Source organism: Thalassophryne amazonica, chromosome 12, assembly GCF_902500255.1.
Source record: "Thalassophryne amazonica chromosome 12, fThaAma1.1, whole genome shotgun sequence".
Classification (NCBI taxonomy): Eukaryota; Metazoa; Chordata; class Actinopteri; order Batrachoidiformes; family Batrachoididae; genus Thalassophryne; species Thalassophryne amazonica.
The window spans coordinates 37,018,409-37,036,623 of NC_047114.1; positions in this window are offsets into that span (position 1 = coordinate 37,018,409).

Consider the following 18,215-nt stretch of genomic DNA (forward strand, 5'->3'; position numbering starts at 1 on the left):
TTGACAGCGAAATGAGCGAATCAGCGATCTTTTGGTGTAAACATCCGTGGGAGCATTTTTTAATTTTCATTCTGTTCTGAGTTGAACCGGAGACTTTCCTAATCCTCAGCAGCATTTTCTTTGTTAAAAATGACTCGCGACAAATCGAGCTTCTATTTCTGGTGTTTTTTTGTTTTTTTTTTGTGGCTGCTTGTGTTTGGAGACTGACTTCTATCACTCTTTCTGACTTCTATCACAGTTTCTGTCCCTACCGAGCAGCGGGTGCTGCTGAGCTCCTCCACCGTCACAGAGCACTCACAGGCGGACACACTTCACACCATCTCAGGGATGTGTTGTCTGGTCAAAAGTGGGTTTTGGGGATCTGTCCAACTTTGACAGGGCATACAAAAGGCATGAAAAAAGCAATGAACATGTGAGTGCATATGCAAGGTTAAGTTGCCTGGGCAGAGTCAGGGTTGAGCATGTAATCAATGAAGGCGCTTGCATTCAAGTGGCAAAACATAATGAAGCAGTTAAACAAAACAGAGCTTTCCTAAACCACCTTATTGATGTGACTTCCTTGCTTGGCCGTCAGGAGCTGTCATTTAGGGGGCATGATGAGTGTTGAATCATCCAACAAGGGGAATTACAGGGAGTTTAATGAAACATTAGCTAAATATGACTCTGTCCTGGCCACACAATTCCAGTCATCAGCTGTGTGTTCTGGTATGTCCCATGCAAAACAAATTGACTTGATCTCTGCTCTTTCAGCCACTGTTTCTGATGAGATCAAGGATGAAATCCAGGCTGCTCCCTTTTTGCATGGCAGGTGGATGAAACAACTGATATAGCTTACCATGCTCAACTCTGTCATTTTTCGCTATGTGGATAGGGCAGGTAAAATTCAGGAACGCTTTATTGGATTTTTTTATGTTTCTGGGGGAAGAGATGCTCAGTCTGTTTTTGAAGTCTTGAATGAGAACATGCAGGGCTACAGTTTCAGGGAGAAACTTGTGGTGCAAACCTATGATGGGGCTGCTGTCATGGCTTCAGCTCTCAATGGTTTGCAGGCCAAAGTTAAAGCAATAGCCCCCAGTGCAATGTTTGTGCATTGCTATGCACACAGACTGAATCTGGTTCTGTCTCAGGGGGCTAAATGCTTATCTGAGTGCAGAATATTTTTTGCATCACTCTCTGGGTTTGCCACATTTTTATCAAAATCCACAAAGAGGATGTCTTTTCTTGAGTCTGCAGGCTGCTCAAGGTTGCCCAGAAATGCTCCTACTCGATGGAATTTCACATCACGGATAGTGAGCACTGTGGCAAACAATTATGATGCCCTCCTGCAAACTTTTGAGATGATCATTGCAGATAAGTCCATGGATGATGACACATTAGACTGTGCCAAAGGCCTTCTGATGAAACTGGAGGATTTTGAGTTTATGTTCATGTTGTACACATATGAACAAATCTTCTCTGAGACTGATGTGGTGTTTGACATTGTCCAGCAGAGAGCTATGGATGTTCTGTACTGCAAGAAAAGAATCGAGTCTCTTCTTGCTTTTGTCAAAGAGAAGAGGTCAGAGGGGGCTTTCCAAGCTGTTTATGCCAAAGCAGCAGATCTCACATCAGACCCACAAACTGAGCCCATGAGAAAACGCCGTCTGTCATAACTACAGGATCCCAAGGAGCGCTACAGAAATCTGTACATGGCCATCCTAGACAATCTCACAGAGCAGCCACCTCGGTGTTTTGCAAATTTGCGCTTCTTGGAATTGGTCAATCCAGGGAAATTTGATGAGATGAGATAAGTGTTTCTAGAGGAGGCATTTCAGAGTGTCCTGAAAAGTTTTGGCCAGTCCTTTGATTCAGGGAGACTGAGGTCTGAACTTCAAGTCCTATATTCAAACCAGGACTTGCAGGGCAACAGGAGAAAGCTATGTGATTTCTTGCTGTTTCTGAAAGACATGGAGTTGGACAGTGCAATGCCTCAGGTGTACAAACTATTGTCATTAGTGGCAACGACTGGAGCTACATCTGCAGGTGTAGAGAGGAGCTTCTCCTGTTTAAAGCGGCTCAAGTCTTACACCCGCAACACCATGGGCCAAGGCCGTTTAAGCAGCCTAGGTCTGCTGGCCATTGAGAGGACACTAGTCAAGTCCCTGGAAAAGAAGCCTTGTTGGTACGACAGGGTCACAGATCATTTTCTTGAAAAGGAACGGAGGGTAGAATTTACGTATAAATAAACCGACACATTTTATGATGTAGGCCGAAACTGAGCTTCCCCTCCTTGAAAGACCAGCATCCGCCACTGCTCAGAAATGAAATCACTGTTCAAATTTCAAATATTGTTTTAAGCATCTCACAAAATTTAAACCCATACTCTAATCCTAACGCTAAACTTATTAGGGTTGACCCAGGAGCTGACAGATAGGGCCCAAAGTGCAAGCACAACCTGGAAACAGAACAGCTTTTTTACCGTTTATTTTGGCTGAGATGCAGGCAGGCTTAGCTGGAGTGGTCTGATAGCAGAGGACAGGAACAGCTGGGCAGGGCAGGCAGAGGAGTCAACATTGGTGGATTGGGCTTGGCAGATCTGAAGCACAGAGAGAACAGGTAAGCAAAAGTTTCTGGAAGACAACACAAAAAATGCAAAACATGAAAAAAACTTCAGAGATGTCAGTACCATAATGGAGACTGAAAGATCTGGCAGCATCTGGATGTCTGAGCTGCAGTCAAATCCTGCAGAGGCTTGATTGCAGATTGGTCAGAGGTGAGCAGACGCAGCAGCTGCCGAGGATCAGATGGGTAGGCTGAAGGAGGGAACACAGAGTCCCCAGCCAGCAACACAGAGACAGACTTAAATAAACAAGACACACCAGCGAGGGAAAATGACAAGACACACAAGGAAAGGGAAGGCAAAGCCTAAACCCTAACAAAGCCATTTAAGATAACACAATTTGCAATGTTGTTAGGCAGCTGAGTCAGGGATGGAGCCTCTTTCCCAACACTGGAAGCACACAGCACACTTCCAGAAATGGCAGGAAGATTTGGGACTAAAACAAAAAATCCAACTCAACTTTGCCCCAATTTGTACAGCGCCCACCTATAGAGACATAGTGGTCAATTTGTTTTGGCCCAGATTATTGTGTTTCCTCGCTATACTTTTGTGTTCTCTCGCAATATTATTGTGTTCCCTTGCAATACCTTTTGCGCTCCCTCGCAATATTATTGCGTTCCCTTGCAATAACATTTGAGTCCATATTTCCAGCCTGGAGACACACACATTCATTGAATCATTTGGATGGATTGCACATCATGGATAACCAGAACTTGATTAAGTTTTACTTTAACCTGGGGCTCACATACAATAATATATTGGAGGCTTTGTCTGTGAGACACAATGTGATTATGTGCATGAAGATTCTGAAGCGTATTTTAAAGAAAAACGGTCTGTTTCGGCGGGGATATGATGCACTAGAAGATGCCGTGCACTTTATTCGGGAGGAACTCCGAGGTTGTATAAATAAACTATATTTCATATGGAGTCTAGCTGTGCAAGATGTAGCAACTTATGCCCTCATCTCACGGGATCCCATTCTCTGATGAATCCTGTTGCTGTCTGCTGTGTGTGTGTGTGTGTGTGTGTGCGCGCGCATATGCATTCAGTCTCCCCCACCTGATTTCATTCACTGTGTTCTCTGATAGGCATGAGATTTAATATGATATTAGGTTATTGTGAGGGAACGCAAAAACTATTGCAAGGGAACACAATAATCTGGGCCAAAAATAAACGGTCTCCATAAAGTTGCAACCTGCACATAACATACAACTTTCCGCATCCTCTTCCTGGTTCTGTGGTGTTTAACAGTTCCAGTGTCCTGCCTGCAATGACATCACTGATGACATGCGATAAGCCATGCCATTAACTGTAGGCTGCTTTAACACAGAGCACTACCATTTTGAGGTAGATTGCCAACAGTGAATACAGCGTCAGAGGTAGCAAAACAGGCATGCGATAAAATAGGAATAATGCCCAAAATGATGGTGCAGGTTGACAGCTGTTACATTCATTTGTCTAGATGACAAATAACAGGTTTCTGGTCATATCAGGCCCTGGATTATGGTGGGAGTTCACCATAATTCTGGTATGACATCATAATACCACCCTTATGCTCTTGCTACTCTTGGAACTAGCAAAATTTGCGGATGTGTTGATAACCCTATAATTCATGCTTGTGATATAGGCCTGCTGGACACTGATGATGATGACCCAGGATAACACCGTGACCCTCTGACCTGAACAACAGGTGGCCTCTTTCAAGCATCACAAGAACTCTGATTTAGGTGGTGATTAAAGAGGTGCAGAGGGCAGGGATGTTCTGGGGGATTACATCATCTTACCTGAGTAAGTATAAGGAACTGTTGGACAGTTGTATTGCTCAGCCAGGCCTGATGCATAGGAGACAGTAGAGGTGGGCAGATCGATCCTAATATCGATAATATCAATACCAACGCTGGTATTGATATTGAACAATCCTCGTGTAAATAGATCGATACTCAAGCTTTTTTTCTCTCCCGCACGCACTGACTACTGCGCACGCAGATTCATCAAATTCTACTCTGTGTGTAAGAGCAGTGCTGTGCTGTGTCACACAACACAGAGCAGGGCACCCTTGTATTGTGGTATGCCAGCCCTCTACCTCAGGAGAGTTTGTTTTAAGTTGTGTTGAGTGATATTTTTAAAACAAAAATGTTGATTGTGATAATAAAGTATTTTGTTGTCAAGTGCAATGTTTGTCGAAATTCTATCCTAGGTCTTTTGGATCCTTTGGCTCTATGAAGCTTAAATATAAAAAAGTATCAGTATGGATATCGGCGATATTGGGCCTGTATTTACTTGGTATTGGATCAATACCAAAATTCCCGGTATCGCCCACCTCTAGGAGACAGACAGGACCAGGACACGACAGACCGTCCCACCACTGAGGCATCCACAGGCTGTGGTCTAGCGATGATGGCTGTTTGAAGGTTTGTTTTAACCTAAAACGCCCCTTCCATCTTGCTAGACCTGAAACTACTGGCATTTATTTTGCCCTGAATCACACTTTTAATTTATATATGTTTTAAAAAAAAAAATACATTTGTACCACTCTCACAGACACGATGTCCCACCTCAGCCCCATACTCTCTTTTCTGTCTTTGCCCTCACTCACCACAGTCCTCCTCATTTAAATTCATAGCCATTTTTCTCTCAATTTAAATAAGTCCTGGCTGGGGGCTGCAGGACGAATTACCTTTAGAGTCACGCCTAAAATACACACTGCATCAACTGTCTCGCAGGCTTTTCGAAAAAGAGGTTTTCGCTTTCAGTTCAGTCACAGCCAATCCGCTTTCTCCTCCCCTCTGTCTCCGTCCGTTTCTAGCGTTTCCACGCTAGCTCCTCCACCAATGGTGACCGGAGACCGTGTCGAGTTTTAACCAATCACAGAGCAGTTGCTATGTTGAAGGCAGAATCGATAAACGAAGGATTTTTTTCTGTTTTTTTTTTTTTTTTTTTTTTTTTTTTTTTTACAAGCTCATATTATAGCAGGAAAGGCGAAAGATCATGTTGCCTGCCAAGCAACAAGACTATAGACTGAACTATTTAAACACACAGCTCCACATTGTAAGTCTTGTGTCTGACAACTAAAACATTTGTTTTTAGCACTAAATAAACAATTAGCATACACCTCATGTTAACAGAAATAATTTCTCAAGTCATATAAATGGAACAGCGAAGTTGCAGCAACAGAAAGAATTCATATTCTGAGGGAAACGGTTGTTAGACAATTCTTTTACATATGTAGCAGCAATAAAATACGTAGTGTGTCAAATCCAGTACCAATCAAAAGTGTGGACACACTTTCCCATTCAGTTGAATGGGAAAGTGTGTCTAAACATAAAAATGGTAGTCTACATTGATGTGATGTGCTGTGGCACCAACAGGGTTATATATGATTTGTAGACATGTAATGGAAAAAAATGCTTTGGTTGAATGCATGATGGGCAATTATTTGTAATAACATTGCAGCTGAATGTGAACCTCTTTATTGTCTTTTACCACAGCATATGAACATAAAATTGTGTAAATATTCCATGGAAAATAGTTTTGTTTTTCACAAACAAAATTCCGCAAAGCATTTAAAAACATAAATGAAGGGCTATTTCCAACAGTTGCTCCACATTTTTTATTTGAATAAAAACTAGAAAAATCTCTAACAGGTGCCTTTTTCGCACTAACTGATCAGAAAGTTTCACCTATCAGCAACAATTTCAGTTAAATGTGGTACCAGTAACCATCCAGTCACATTAGCTACAAATCACCTGGCTTTGTTGTTTGATGGGTGTTCTCAAGGCACACTACAACTCCATAAGATGTAAATCACTTCAAAGCATTTTAAGGTTTAAAAGTGTTTATTTATCACTAACCGTTACAAAATATATGAGAAACATATTAGATTCATACAGAAATAGGGTGTTTTAGAGCATTTTCCACCATCTTGGATTAGTTTGTTTGAGTGAGCAGCAGCAGCAAGCTGACTTCATGCTGCCTATTCACTCAGATTGGCAGTCACAGTGTAGCATCACTCTGTATTTGCATAATATAGACTTTGATCTATTTTAGCCCCACCTAGCTGTTGTCTCTTGCCACTACAAAACACCCATTATGTTTAAAAATGAATGACAAGTCATCGCTTTGCCTTTGTCAATTGCTGTTGCTTGTAGCTAATGTGACTGTAGGGTTAGAACACACTCTCATGAGCGCCACTAGCTTAGCTTATGGCAGCTAAAAGTGGACGCTCTCCTTTTGGCCGATTTTCTAGCCAGTTTCTGGGTATTCTGTGTTAGTACGCACCTGCAGCCGGCGTGCTTGATGAATTCCTGCGCAAAAAGTAGTTCCCAGATAATGAGTATACGAGTATATATATCGTATCTCATCTAAATTAATTCTAAAATTGACCAGTAATAATATTATAAAGATAACTGAACTTTTAAGAGTGGCCGTAACAAATATTTAAGAAACTAAAGTTTATGAGCAACTTCACCTGTTATTGCTCAAGCACATTGTAAACATTGACACGATGGAGTTTGATGCAGAAGAGTTCAGAAAGATACGACTGGAATGGTTTGATTACCATTTACAGTTGGCGATGAAAGACTTGGGTGTTGACTTCGTGTTAGTCAGAACAAGAAGCTGCACTGAAAGAGATCTATCTGGGAAGAGACACGTTCTGTGTGTTGTCCCTCCAACAAGAGCGGCACACTGAGCAGGGTGGGGTTAGAACAGAATCCTGTGGAACCATGGAGGTGCAGGGAAATTAGTTTTTATCTCAACTGTTCCATTTGCTTGGAAATTGATTACTAGTAAGATATCATGTTTGCAAAATCCATACAATATACTTTTGCAAAACAGTATGGTCTTTCCAGAAATGGAAAGGTACACCTTTTTGTAGTGAAGCATTTAAAAGAATACTCCAATACAGCAATGTAGAATGTACTTTTCAAGCCCATTTTAATTGTATTTATTTTCAAATAATATAATAACAATAATGAAATATTACAATTACCTTAATATGCAAGCGCTAATTCATCTAGTACACTCTAAAAAAGGAAGTGCTGTCTCAGCAACAAAAATTGATGTAACAATTTGTATAGACTTTTTAAAGTTAATTCAACGTAATTATTTCAACTTACAACTGTTAATGCCACAAGACTTCTCTAGCTAAGTTGAAATAACTTTTAAAAATATGCAAATTGTTACACCACTTTTTCCTCATTGAAACAGCGGTTCTTTTTTAGAGTGGGAGACATATATCCTATAACAGACTCAAGGAAAGGACTTGTCCCTTTCTGGAATTGCAAGGGCAATTGCCTGGAATGAAACAAATACACAGGTATTAACACTGTTCTCTTTGCCAGGCAAGGTACTTGCAAGGATCAATCTCAACAGGATTCAGTCCTAGAGACTTGCTGTTCAGCAGATAGAGTAGTTTGGTGTTATGCCTAAGACGTCAACTGAATTCTAACTCAATGAGAACTTACAGAATGCAGTTAGCCCAATCAAGTTGCTGAACATCATAGTGAGCCTATACACAGGTACTGTGAGTGCTGTACAGATTGCAAGTAGAATCTCAAACTTCTCAGTGACTTCTGACATTCTTCAGATGTGTTTTGGCTCCTGCACTGTTTAATGGTTACATGGACTAGGTGGTGGGTAGAAGCAAGAAAATCAGGGGTTTCAAGGCCTTTGTCGGTGAGGAAATAATTACTGACCTTGACTGTGGGTGATGCTGTGATCTTTGAGGAATCAGTGAATACCCTAATTGCAGCACTTGAGAAGTTGAGTGAGGAGTCAGAGTGTCTGAGTTTGGGATTGTTCCGGATTAAGACTAAGATCCAGGCTTTCAATGATTTCCTGTAGTCAGCCATTAGAAGTTTATGCGTATGTGGTAAAAGTGCTGAACTTGAGAGATTTACTTATCATGGCAGTGAAATTCATGTCTCTGGGGCCTCAGCCTTTGAATTCAAGGAATGCCTGGGAATAGCTAATGGAATCATAAAGTCATAAAGAGAGGTGTTTGGTAATATGAGTATCTTTGGAGAAGCACAAAGGTCTAAGTCTTTAGGATCCCATTACTTCATGTCTTTCTGTATGGTTGTGAGACTTGGATACTAAGTAACTTGAGGTGACAATTGGAAGTTTTTGGTACTCTGTCTCACTGGAGGATTCTTGGGTACCACTAAAATGGCTTTGTGTCAAACAAATGGTTATTTAGGGAGACTCAGATAAGGCATTCTACTTGCATTTTGAGTGAATGTCAGGTACAGCACTATCGCCATATAACGCACTATTCTCCATGATGTAGTAGGCAGGTGCTGTCCTCAGTAACTAGAGAAAGCCAAGGGGGCATCCATGTATCACCTGGCTGCAGCAGATACATGACTATTTTTTGGAGTTGGGGATGGATCAGTGGTCAGTCTGTGTGGTTGGCAACCAGAACCTAGGGCTATTCCATGGTGTGGTGAATGGGACAACATGTAGAACCAGTACATGCTCCCCAACCTGACTTGTTATTTAGCCCTCTGAGGTCTGTGGACCCTCCCTCAGCAGTTTAAGAAGCGAGTCTAATAATTCCTGCAATTGGAGAATCCTGAAAGTATTTTTCCAATATCATACTTGAAGAGAGTGGCATGGATCTTACTGAACAACTTAATAGTACACTGGGGGGCGCTAATGATGTGTCTGGAGGAACAACAGCAAATTGTCAATTGTCATTACAAAAAGATCTTCAACAGGTTAACATTCCAGTGGATCAATCTATAGGTTATGTATCTTTAACCAGGGATCACTAGCAACCAAAGGGCAAAGAGGGTACTGTGATTTCTTACTTTTTTATTTTTAATAAATTTGCAAAATCTAAAAAAAAAAAAAATCCACATTGTCATTATGGGGTATTATGTGTAGAATTTCAAGGGTGAAAATTTATTTAATCTACGTATTTTGGAATAAAGCTGTAACATAAAAAATGTGAATACTTTCCGGATGCACTGTAGGTGCACAGGAAGAAAGCAAATGGCCAACCTGAACACAATATAGGCAGCTCTTGGTGTTAACACTGTTGTCTCTTCTCAGAAATGAGCTGGGTGCAACTCACCATGGGTTGAAGATCTGAAACAAACTTTGAAGAAGAAGCAGTCACTGGAACAGACTATGACATTGTCAAGGGGGATACAGCCTTACCGTCTCTCTCACTCTGAAGGTCAATAAGATGACTGTCTATGAGGATTGCCAGGTGATGACCTCATACAGAGTTTATTTCAAAACATAAAAAAAACTTGTCTTTGATAGTCTGTATTGGTGCATTCTGAAATACATTTTAGACAGCCTCCTCATTCCATCCACTGTTAACAATGAGGGTGCAATACTCAGTCACCATCTCAGCAAAACTTGGGAAGCCCTCTCAACTGCATTCTTTTATTCTGTGTAATGAATGTATTTTGTATTTTGTTTAGTTGTCTCTGACTATATATTTTGTTCTGCAATTGCTGCTACACTTTTGCCCAAGAAAATATGTCCAGTTTAACCTGTAAAGGGATGATAATCCCAACTCCTTGAAACAAGCAAGGAAGGATACTGGCAGAGCTCTGAAATAATAACTGTAGTTTTTTTTTTCTCATTCAAATGTCCTAGAGCTTTCAAGATTGATCATGTAATGTCACTAATAATTTGTAATGAATGAAGGATTACCACATCCCTCCAGCTCTTGGGACAATCTCATCTCAGGAGTTCAGCTCTCATATAGATTAAAAAGAACTACCTGGAATAAGGCCAACAAAACCATGTGGCATAGGACTGATAGATACCAGACAGACTTGGTGACTCTGAGAACAAGCAGGAATCCTGGGGTATATGGGAACTGCATCCAGAGCCAGATGGGCGCACAGAGCCGAGGACGGGAACTAGGAAAACGGAGGTGAACAGAGATGAGGGCTTGCACTCGTAACACTGAAGCCTTTAACAACAAGCAGTTCACTGTAGGCTTAAAACAGGAATGTTCACTGTTCTGGAAATAATGTTCACATCCATCCATCCATCCATCCATTTTCTTATCCGGAGTCGAGTCATGGGGGCAGCAGCTCAAGCAAAGCCGCCCAGACCTCCCGATCCACACACACCTGCTCCAGCTCCTCCGGGGGAACCCCAAGGCGTTCCCAAGCCAGCTGAGAGATGTAGTCCCTCCAGCGTGTCCTGGGTCTTCCCCGGGGCCTCCTCCCAGTGGGACGTGCCCGGAACACCTCTCCAGCGAGGCGTCCAGGGGGCATCCGGAAAAGATGACCGAGCCATCTCAACTGACTCCTTTCGACGTGGAGGAGCAGCGGCTCCACTCCGAGCTCCTCCCGAGTGACTCCCCCTCTAGCTGCCACCTTATCGTGGTGGGGGAGTTTGCGTACCTGGATGATCCTAGGAGCTATGTTGTCGGGGGCTTTGTGCTCCCTGTAGGGTCTCCCAAGGCAAACAGGTCCTAGGTGACGGGTTAGACTAAGGGCAGTTCAGAACCTCCATGACCAGTAAAAGATCAAGGACCGTGATGTCGCCCGGTATGGCGGAGCCGGGGTCCCACCCTGGAGCCAGGCCTGGGGTTGGGGCTCGCGCGCGAGCGCCTGGTGGTTGGGCCTTAGCCCACGGGGCCCGGCCGGGCTCAGCCCGAAAGAGTGATGTGGGCCCGCCCTCGTGTGGGCTCACCACCTGCAGAGGGGGCCATGGGGGTTGGGTGCAGAGAGGATTGGGTGGTCGATGGCGGGTGGCCCGGCGGCCCGGTCCATGCTCACAGCCCCTGGCTGTTGGGACGTGGAATGTCATAATGTTCACAGTCTAGGAAATAAGGTTTGCTGTTCAGGAATCATTCACAGTTCATGAGTCTCTTCAGAGGTCAGAGGTCAAGTGCTGCACGTCTGGACACAGTTCCAATTAAGCAGGACTTAACTTTAGAAATGATATGGAAAGTTCTCAGTGGTTCAATATCAGAGTTCATACAGTTCTAGGAAAACAGTTCTTGGAGATATTTCTTGCTACTAGTTCTTTGAGCAGTTCTTGGTCAAGCACAGTCACTGACAGGAACAGTGTGAGAGCGAGATCTCACAGAACATGAATGAACTTAACTGGAGCGTGGCAGACCTACGCGCTCTGTAGCTGAGAGCCGGAGAGTTCCACAGTGATGTGGTGCAGATAGTCATGGAGCCAGCAACATATGCAACATGGAAGCCGCGCAGGAGACACCAGAGAAATCAACAAGCTCTAATACGGGAATTAGAGTTGCCCAGGTTACCTTGAAACAAGCTGCGGAAAGCTTTGACGTCTGAGCGCAGGGAAGCAACAGGAAAGGCGGGGTCAAGGTCATGGAATCTCATGCAGGATGCGATGCAAGAATCTGGCTTCATGGCATGGCAAACCAAGAATCTGTCAGTCAATAAGCTGAAAGACTGGGTTTAAGTAACCTGCTGCTGATGAGCCGCTCATGCACATCAGGGGTGTGGTGGTGATGAGCAGCAGGTGTTTCTCAGCTCTGCAGCACGCCATCTGGGGGAAAACTAACAAACTACACCCACAAGGTTAAAAAAAAAAGAAAAGGAGAGAGGCAGACCATGACAATTTCATTCAAACTCATTTTAACGCCTCACCTACATATTAAAACAAAACACTTTCAAATTACAAATTAAGCACATGCTTCTTATAATAAAGAAGAGGAATAATGCATCTGAATTCTGCCACTCATGCAGGTCAGGTCATGTCTGGGAGCATGGTGCCGCATGTCACCGCATCCACCACACTACAGAACCACACTGGATCCTGGAAAGCAATCATCCAGGCACACACACTGAGGCTTCAGAGATACAGGTAACGTGTGTTAGTTGGGGTCCACAAAATTGACCCATGACGCATCTGAAAGTGCAAGTTAATGAAGATGACCAAAAAAAATTTCAAATCAGCCAACCTGGTCTCACAGCAAGTCGTGATTCAGCAGCATGAAATATACATTAATATACTGGTTCGTGATGTTGTGACGAAAAGTGCCTCATTTTCGTCACAAAGGCACGAATTCATTCTAATTCATTCCGTGATCGCTGCACAAAATTAAAAGTGAAGCGGGGGGGTCAGGGTGGTTATGGCTAGGGTGGGGGAAAAGAGTAAGATTAGGTTATGGTTAAAGTTAGGGTTGGGGGTAGGAGTAGGGTTAGTAATAGTGAATTCAAAAAAAAAAAACCCTGTCAAGAAAATTGAACTCATTTCATCACAGGAACACGAAAAAAAAAAAACTAGAAGCACTCAGAGAGTGCAAACGTCCGCCAAGGCCATGGGGTCACTGACACCATAACATCTACACGCCGTGGAATCATTGAACCTAAAAAAGTCTAACAATGATGTTTGCTCAGTAGTAAAAAAAAGTTTCATCTGCTGTGACTGGAAAGCATGTATCCTTAGCGCTTGGCATCACAGTTTATTGCAACTTGCACCTTTCCCAGAAGCTACTGTCATCTGATCACTGATATTGATATTGCATGTGCTTATAGACAAAAACAAATAGACAAAATTAAATTTATTATTCAACTAAACTGCAAATATATGAATTTTTTAACATTTATGAAACACTTCTCTAAACAAGGCCATAGGGTCACTGACTCTAAAGAGATTCCCTCCTTGGCACAGTGATCTATTCAACAATTCAGTGTTACAACCAAAACTATGATACATACACTTTTCTTTCCTTTATATTTGACATTCTTGCCCATGAAAACATACCACTAGAACTTGGAATCACTTTTATGTCTTTATTAGTTCAAAAGTTATTGTATAAAAATGATTTTTCGGTAATGGCGGTTTTCTTCTGGATCTAGCTCCATAACATTTGAAGCTACATCAAATCTGATGACACCTTACTGAATCAGTACAGATTCAGCTACAGTTTGGTGTTAGTTGTGCATCTCTAGCTTCATTTGTCACCTCAAACTGACACATTTTCTATTTTCCCTATATTTTTGCATATTCTGGATCACCAGATCCGGAATCCGGATCTGATCATCACCAAACTTTGTTGTTTGATAGAACATTTGACTATGTTACACCCTAATTTTTTTCAAGCCTTTCTGCCTTGTTTTTGTGGAGTTAGAAACTAGAATGTCAAAATCCCCCTATCCCGCAATGGTGAAGAATCCTTTAAAAAATTCCTGGATCCGGATCGTGATCCGGATCACCACTAAAATGTAATCACTTGTTCCTCTTGTCATTTCCAACCACTCCACAAAATTTCATCAGAACCCGTTCAAAACCTTTTGAGTTATCCTGCTGACAAACAGACAGACAAACAAACAAACGTGACTGAAAACATAACCTCCTTGGCGGAGGTAAAAAACGTGAGACTGGACTGAATCAGCTTACCTTGCCATATTATAATAGTTTCGACGATTTGAGGTGTGATTTCTATCTGAATGGTGATGATTTCTTCATCTGGAGGGGGTTCAGGATCTTCTTCCTCCTCAGGCTGTTGCACTTCAGCGATGCGGGCTTCATGAATGCAGACAATGGACAATTCAAAGTTTTTCATTTACGGATCTGGATGTGACCTACCTCTTTAGATCCTTCCTGCGACTGGACATGATGGCCACTTGCGCAGATGAAAACTTGTTGCTTTAACAACCAGAACTTGCTTGCTTGCTTGAAAATCTTCTTAGAACTTGCTGGAGACGACTTGGATGCTATGACAGTGAAAGAATGATCTGATTCAGTTCAAAATGGTCAAATCTGAGGAAAATGTTCACTTTTATACAGTAGTCAAAATTTTCGGGATCTACAAATCGACCACGAGTTAAAACATATGTGAGTTAACAGGGTTCACCTGTCTGAAGATCACTGCCAAAATAAATAAATCTTTTACCACATACGGATACACTTGAGATGGCTGACTACAGGAAGTCATTAAATGTCATGAAACAGGATAATCAGAAATGGAGACACTCCAATTCATTACTCAGCTTCTCAAGTGCTGCATTCAGAGTATTGACTCCACAAACATCACAGCATTTTCCATGAAGTCAAGGTCAGTAAACATTTCCTCATTGGCAAAGGTGCGGAAGTTGCTGGTCTCCACAACCCTATCCAACACCAAGTCCATGCAAGCATTAAACAGTGTAGGAGCTAGAACACGTCCCTGAGGAATGCCAGAGGTCACTGTGAAGAAGTCAGAGATTCTACTCGCACTCTGTGCAGCACTCACAGTACCTGTGTTTAGGCTCGCTAAGATATTCAGATATTTGTACAGTGAATCCTGCAAATTTTCAGGATGTCCCAGAGAGAAGCCTGGCCAACTGAGTGAAAAGACTGCAAAAAACAACTTGAAAAGCACCGCAGGTCATTTTATTAGGTCCACCAAGGACCTAATAAAATGACCTGCGTTTATTTGTCTGTCTGTCTGACCTTATCAGGATTACGTCAAAACTACTTCACGGATTCTCACCAAATTTTCATAATTGATACATACTAGGCCATGGAAGACTCCATTAAATTTTAGAGGTGATCCAGATCCGAATCCGTATTCTGGATCTAGATGTCTCTTTATATACGCTTTAAAGGATTACATCAAAACTACTTCATGGATTCACACCAAATTTGCACCACAGAGAGATATCAGGGCAAGGAAGACTCCACTGAGTTTTGGAGGTGAACCAGATCTGAATCCGGATTCTGGATCAAGATTCATTTTATATAGGATTTGAAGGATTATGTCAAAACTACTTCACGGATTCTCACCAAATTTTCACCATGGATACATATTAGGCCATGCAAGACTCTGTTAAATTTTGGAAGTGATCAGGATCCCAATCTGGATTCTGGATCAAAATTTCACTTTATATACGCTTTAAAGGATTACGTCAAAACTACTTCATGGATTCTCACCAAATTTTAACATAGATAGATATTAGGTCATGGAAGACTCCACTGAATTTTGGAGATCCAGATCTGGATTCTGGATCAAGATTCACATTATATAGGCTATAAAGGATTACGTTAAAACTACTTCATAGATTTTCACTACACCATGGACACATATTAGGCCATGGAAGACTTCATTAAAATCTGGAGGTGATCTGGAGCCGGATTCTGGATTAAGTTTCACTTTATATACGCTTTGAAGGATTACGTCAAAACTACTTCACAGATTCTCACCAGATTTTCACCACAGATAGATATTAGGGCATGGAAGACTCCACTCAATTTTGGAGGTGATCCAGATCTAGCTCCAGATCTGGATTCTGGATCAAGATTCACATTATACAGGCTATGAAGGATTATTTCAAAACTACTTCACAGATTCTGACCAGATTCTGACAACATTTTCACCACGGATACATATTAGGCCATGAAAGACTCCATTAAATTTTGGAGGTGATCCGGATCCAAATCTGGATTCTGGATCAAGATGTCACTTTATATAGGATTACGTAAAAACTACTTTACAGATTCTCACCAAATTTGCACCACAGGTAGATATTAGGGCATGGAAGACTCCACTGAATTTTGGAGGTGATCTGGATGTGGATTCTGGATCAAGATTTCACTTTATATAGGCTTTGAGGGATTTCTTCAAAACTACTTCACACATTCTCACCAAATCTGCACCACAGATAGATATTAAGGCATGGAACACTCCACTGAATTTTGGAGGTGATCTGGATCTGGATTCTGGATCAAGATTTCACTTTATATAGACTTTGAGGGATTTCCTCGAAACTACTTCACACTTTCTCACCAAATTTGCACCACAGATAGATATTAAGACATGGAAGACTCCACTGAATTTTGGAGGTGATCTGGATCTGGATTCTGGATCAAGATTTCACTTTATATAGGCTTTGAGGGATTTCTTCAAAACTACTTCACACGTTCTCACCAAATTTGCACCACAGATAGATATTAAGGCATGGAAGACTCCACTAAATTTTGGAGGTGATCTGGATCCGGATTGGCAGATGTCAGAAATCTCTGATTGCTTTTGTTGCACTTGCATTCAGTGAGTACTTGGAGAGTAGTTGATGACTGAATTCTTGCATAAGAAGCCAAAGAGGCATTTAGTATACCTCACTATTTGTAGTTCAGATACATTTTTAAATCAAAGCTCTGTTTATTTTTGTCTTCATATGATAGTCGGAAAATCCTGCTTCCCACATAATGAAGTACGAATTATGAGTGAGTCATGTTCCAGTTCTTTGTTGTTGGAATGAAATTGAATGAATGATACTAAAACTACTGGAACAAGTCATTGGTTTTTTGGGGGGGGGGGAGTTAAGTTTTTTTTCAAATATGCATTTCGTCACTACCTACAAAGTACTGGTTACAGAGTTTAATATTTGTTAATTAGACACCAGATGATTTATATTTAAGCTTTCAGAAAATCTGTATAATATGGAGCCTTTTAACAGCTGAATCAGGAAGTATTTTTAAATTAAATGTATGTTTATTTTAAGCAGCATCCACTCCCAGCATGCATTATCTGTGACTTGAATGAAGGCTGCTGTCTCACTCAAAGGAAACATAAATAAAGCTTTTGAGCTGCAAAACAACACTAGGCACAAACACTGATCAGCCACAACATTGTGACCACCTGTTTAATATTGTGTAACTCCCCCCCACACCGCCAACAAAGCAGCTCTGACCCATTGAAGCATAGACTCCACCAGACTTCTAAAGATGTGTTGTGGTATCTGGCATCAAGAGATTAGCAATAGATTCTTCTGTGGATAGGACCACACGGGCCAGCCTTCTGTCCCAAGTCAATGATCCTTGGCCGTCGATTACTAGGATGGGTTTCAAAAACCGGTTCCTGTTAAAAATCGATAAATAATTCCATCCACCCTTATCAGTTCTTCAGTTCACATGATCACATCACACCGGAGCGGCTGTTGTTTTTGAGGGGGTGTATCGATAAAATTATTATTTCTCTATGTTGATTGAAGCGCTGCTTCAATCAAAGCTTCAAGCTTCAAGCAGCGACCTGCTTCTTCGCTGTTTTAGAAGCAGCAGGTCCATAATTTCTTCATGAACACCCCTTAAAGCCATTTAAAGATGTCAACCATGAGGCACCTTTGTGCAGATTAAAGTCACTAACTGCGACTCTTGTCTTATTGCGGGTAAGAAACAAGAATCATCCTCCATTCCTTCTACACTGGAGTTTTTATTCATTCCTCATTAACTTTTTGTGGGGCAGCGCACTGAAGTTACTGTCCCTCAGGTAAAAGAAATAATATCTGTTTTGTGGGACTAACTGCACGGCTCCAAACGTTGGAAAGATAGATCCCGGCTGGATTAATAACTTCAAAGCAAAGTGCCATTCTAAATCAAATGACACCTCTTTCCAAATGTTGTAACACAGACAACAAACTACAACCAACCAAAACTGTTTTTGTTTTCTCCCAAATTTAGACGTCCTCCATTCTTTATAAATTAAATTGATCTTGACGTGCACTGCAGCCGGCTGTAAGAGCTCAGCTCAGAGGCTATGGAGTTAGATTTGTCTCATTTATATCTGAAAGGAAATGCTTTTGACAAAAACTACAGATTTTGTTTATTTCTATTTACGTCCAGAGATCAAGGATCCAGTGACCAATGTCATATTTATTTACTTTAAGTCTCAATAAAATGT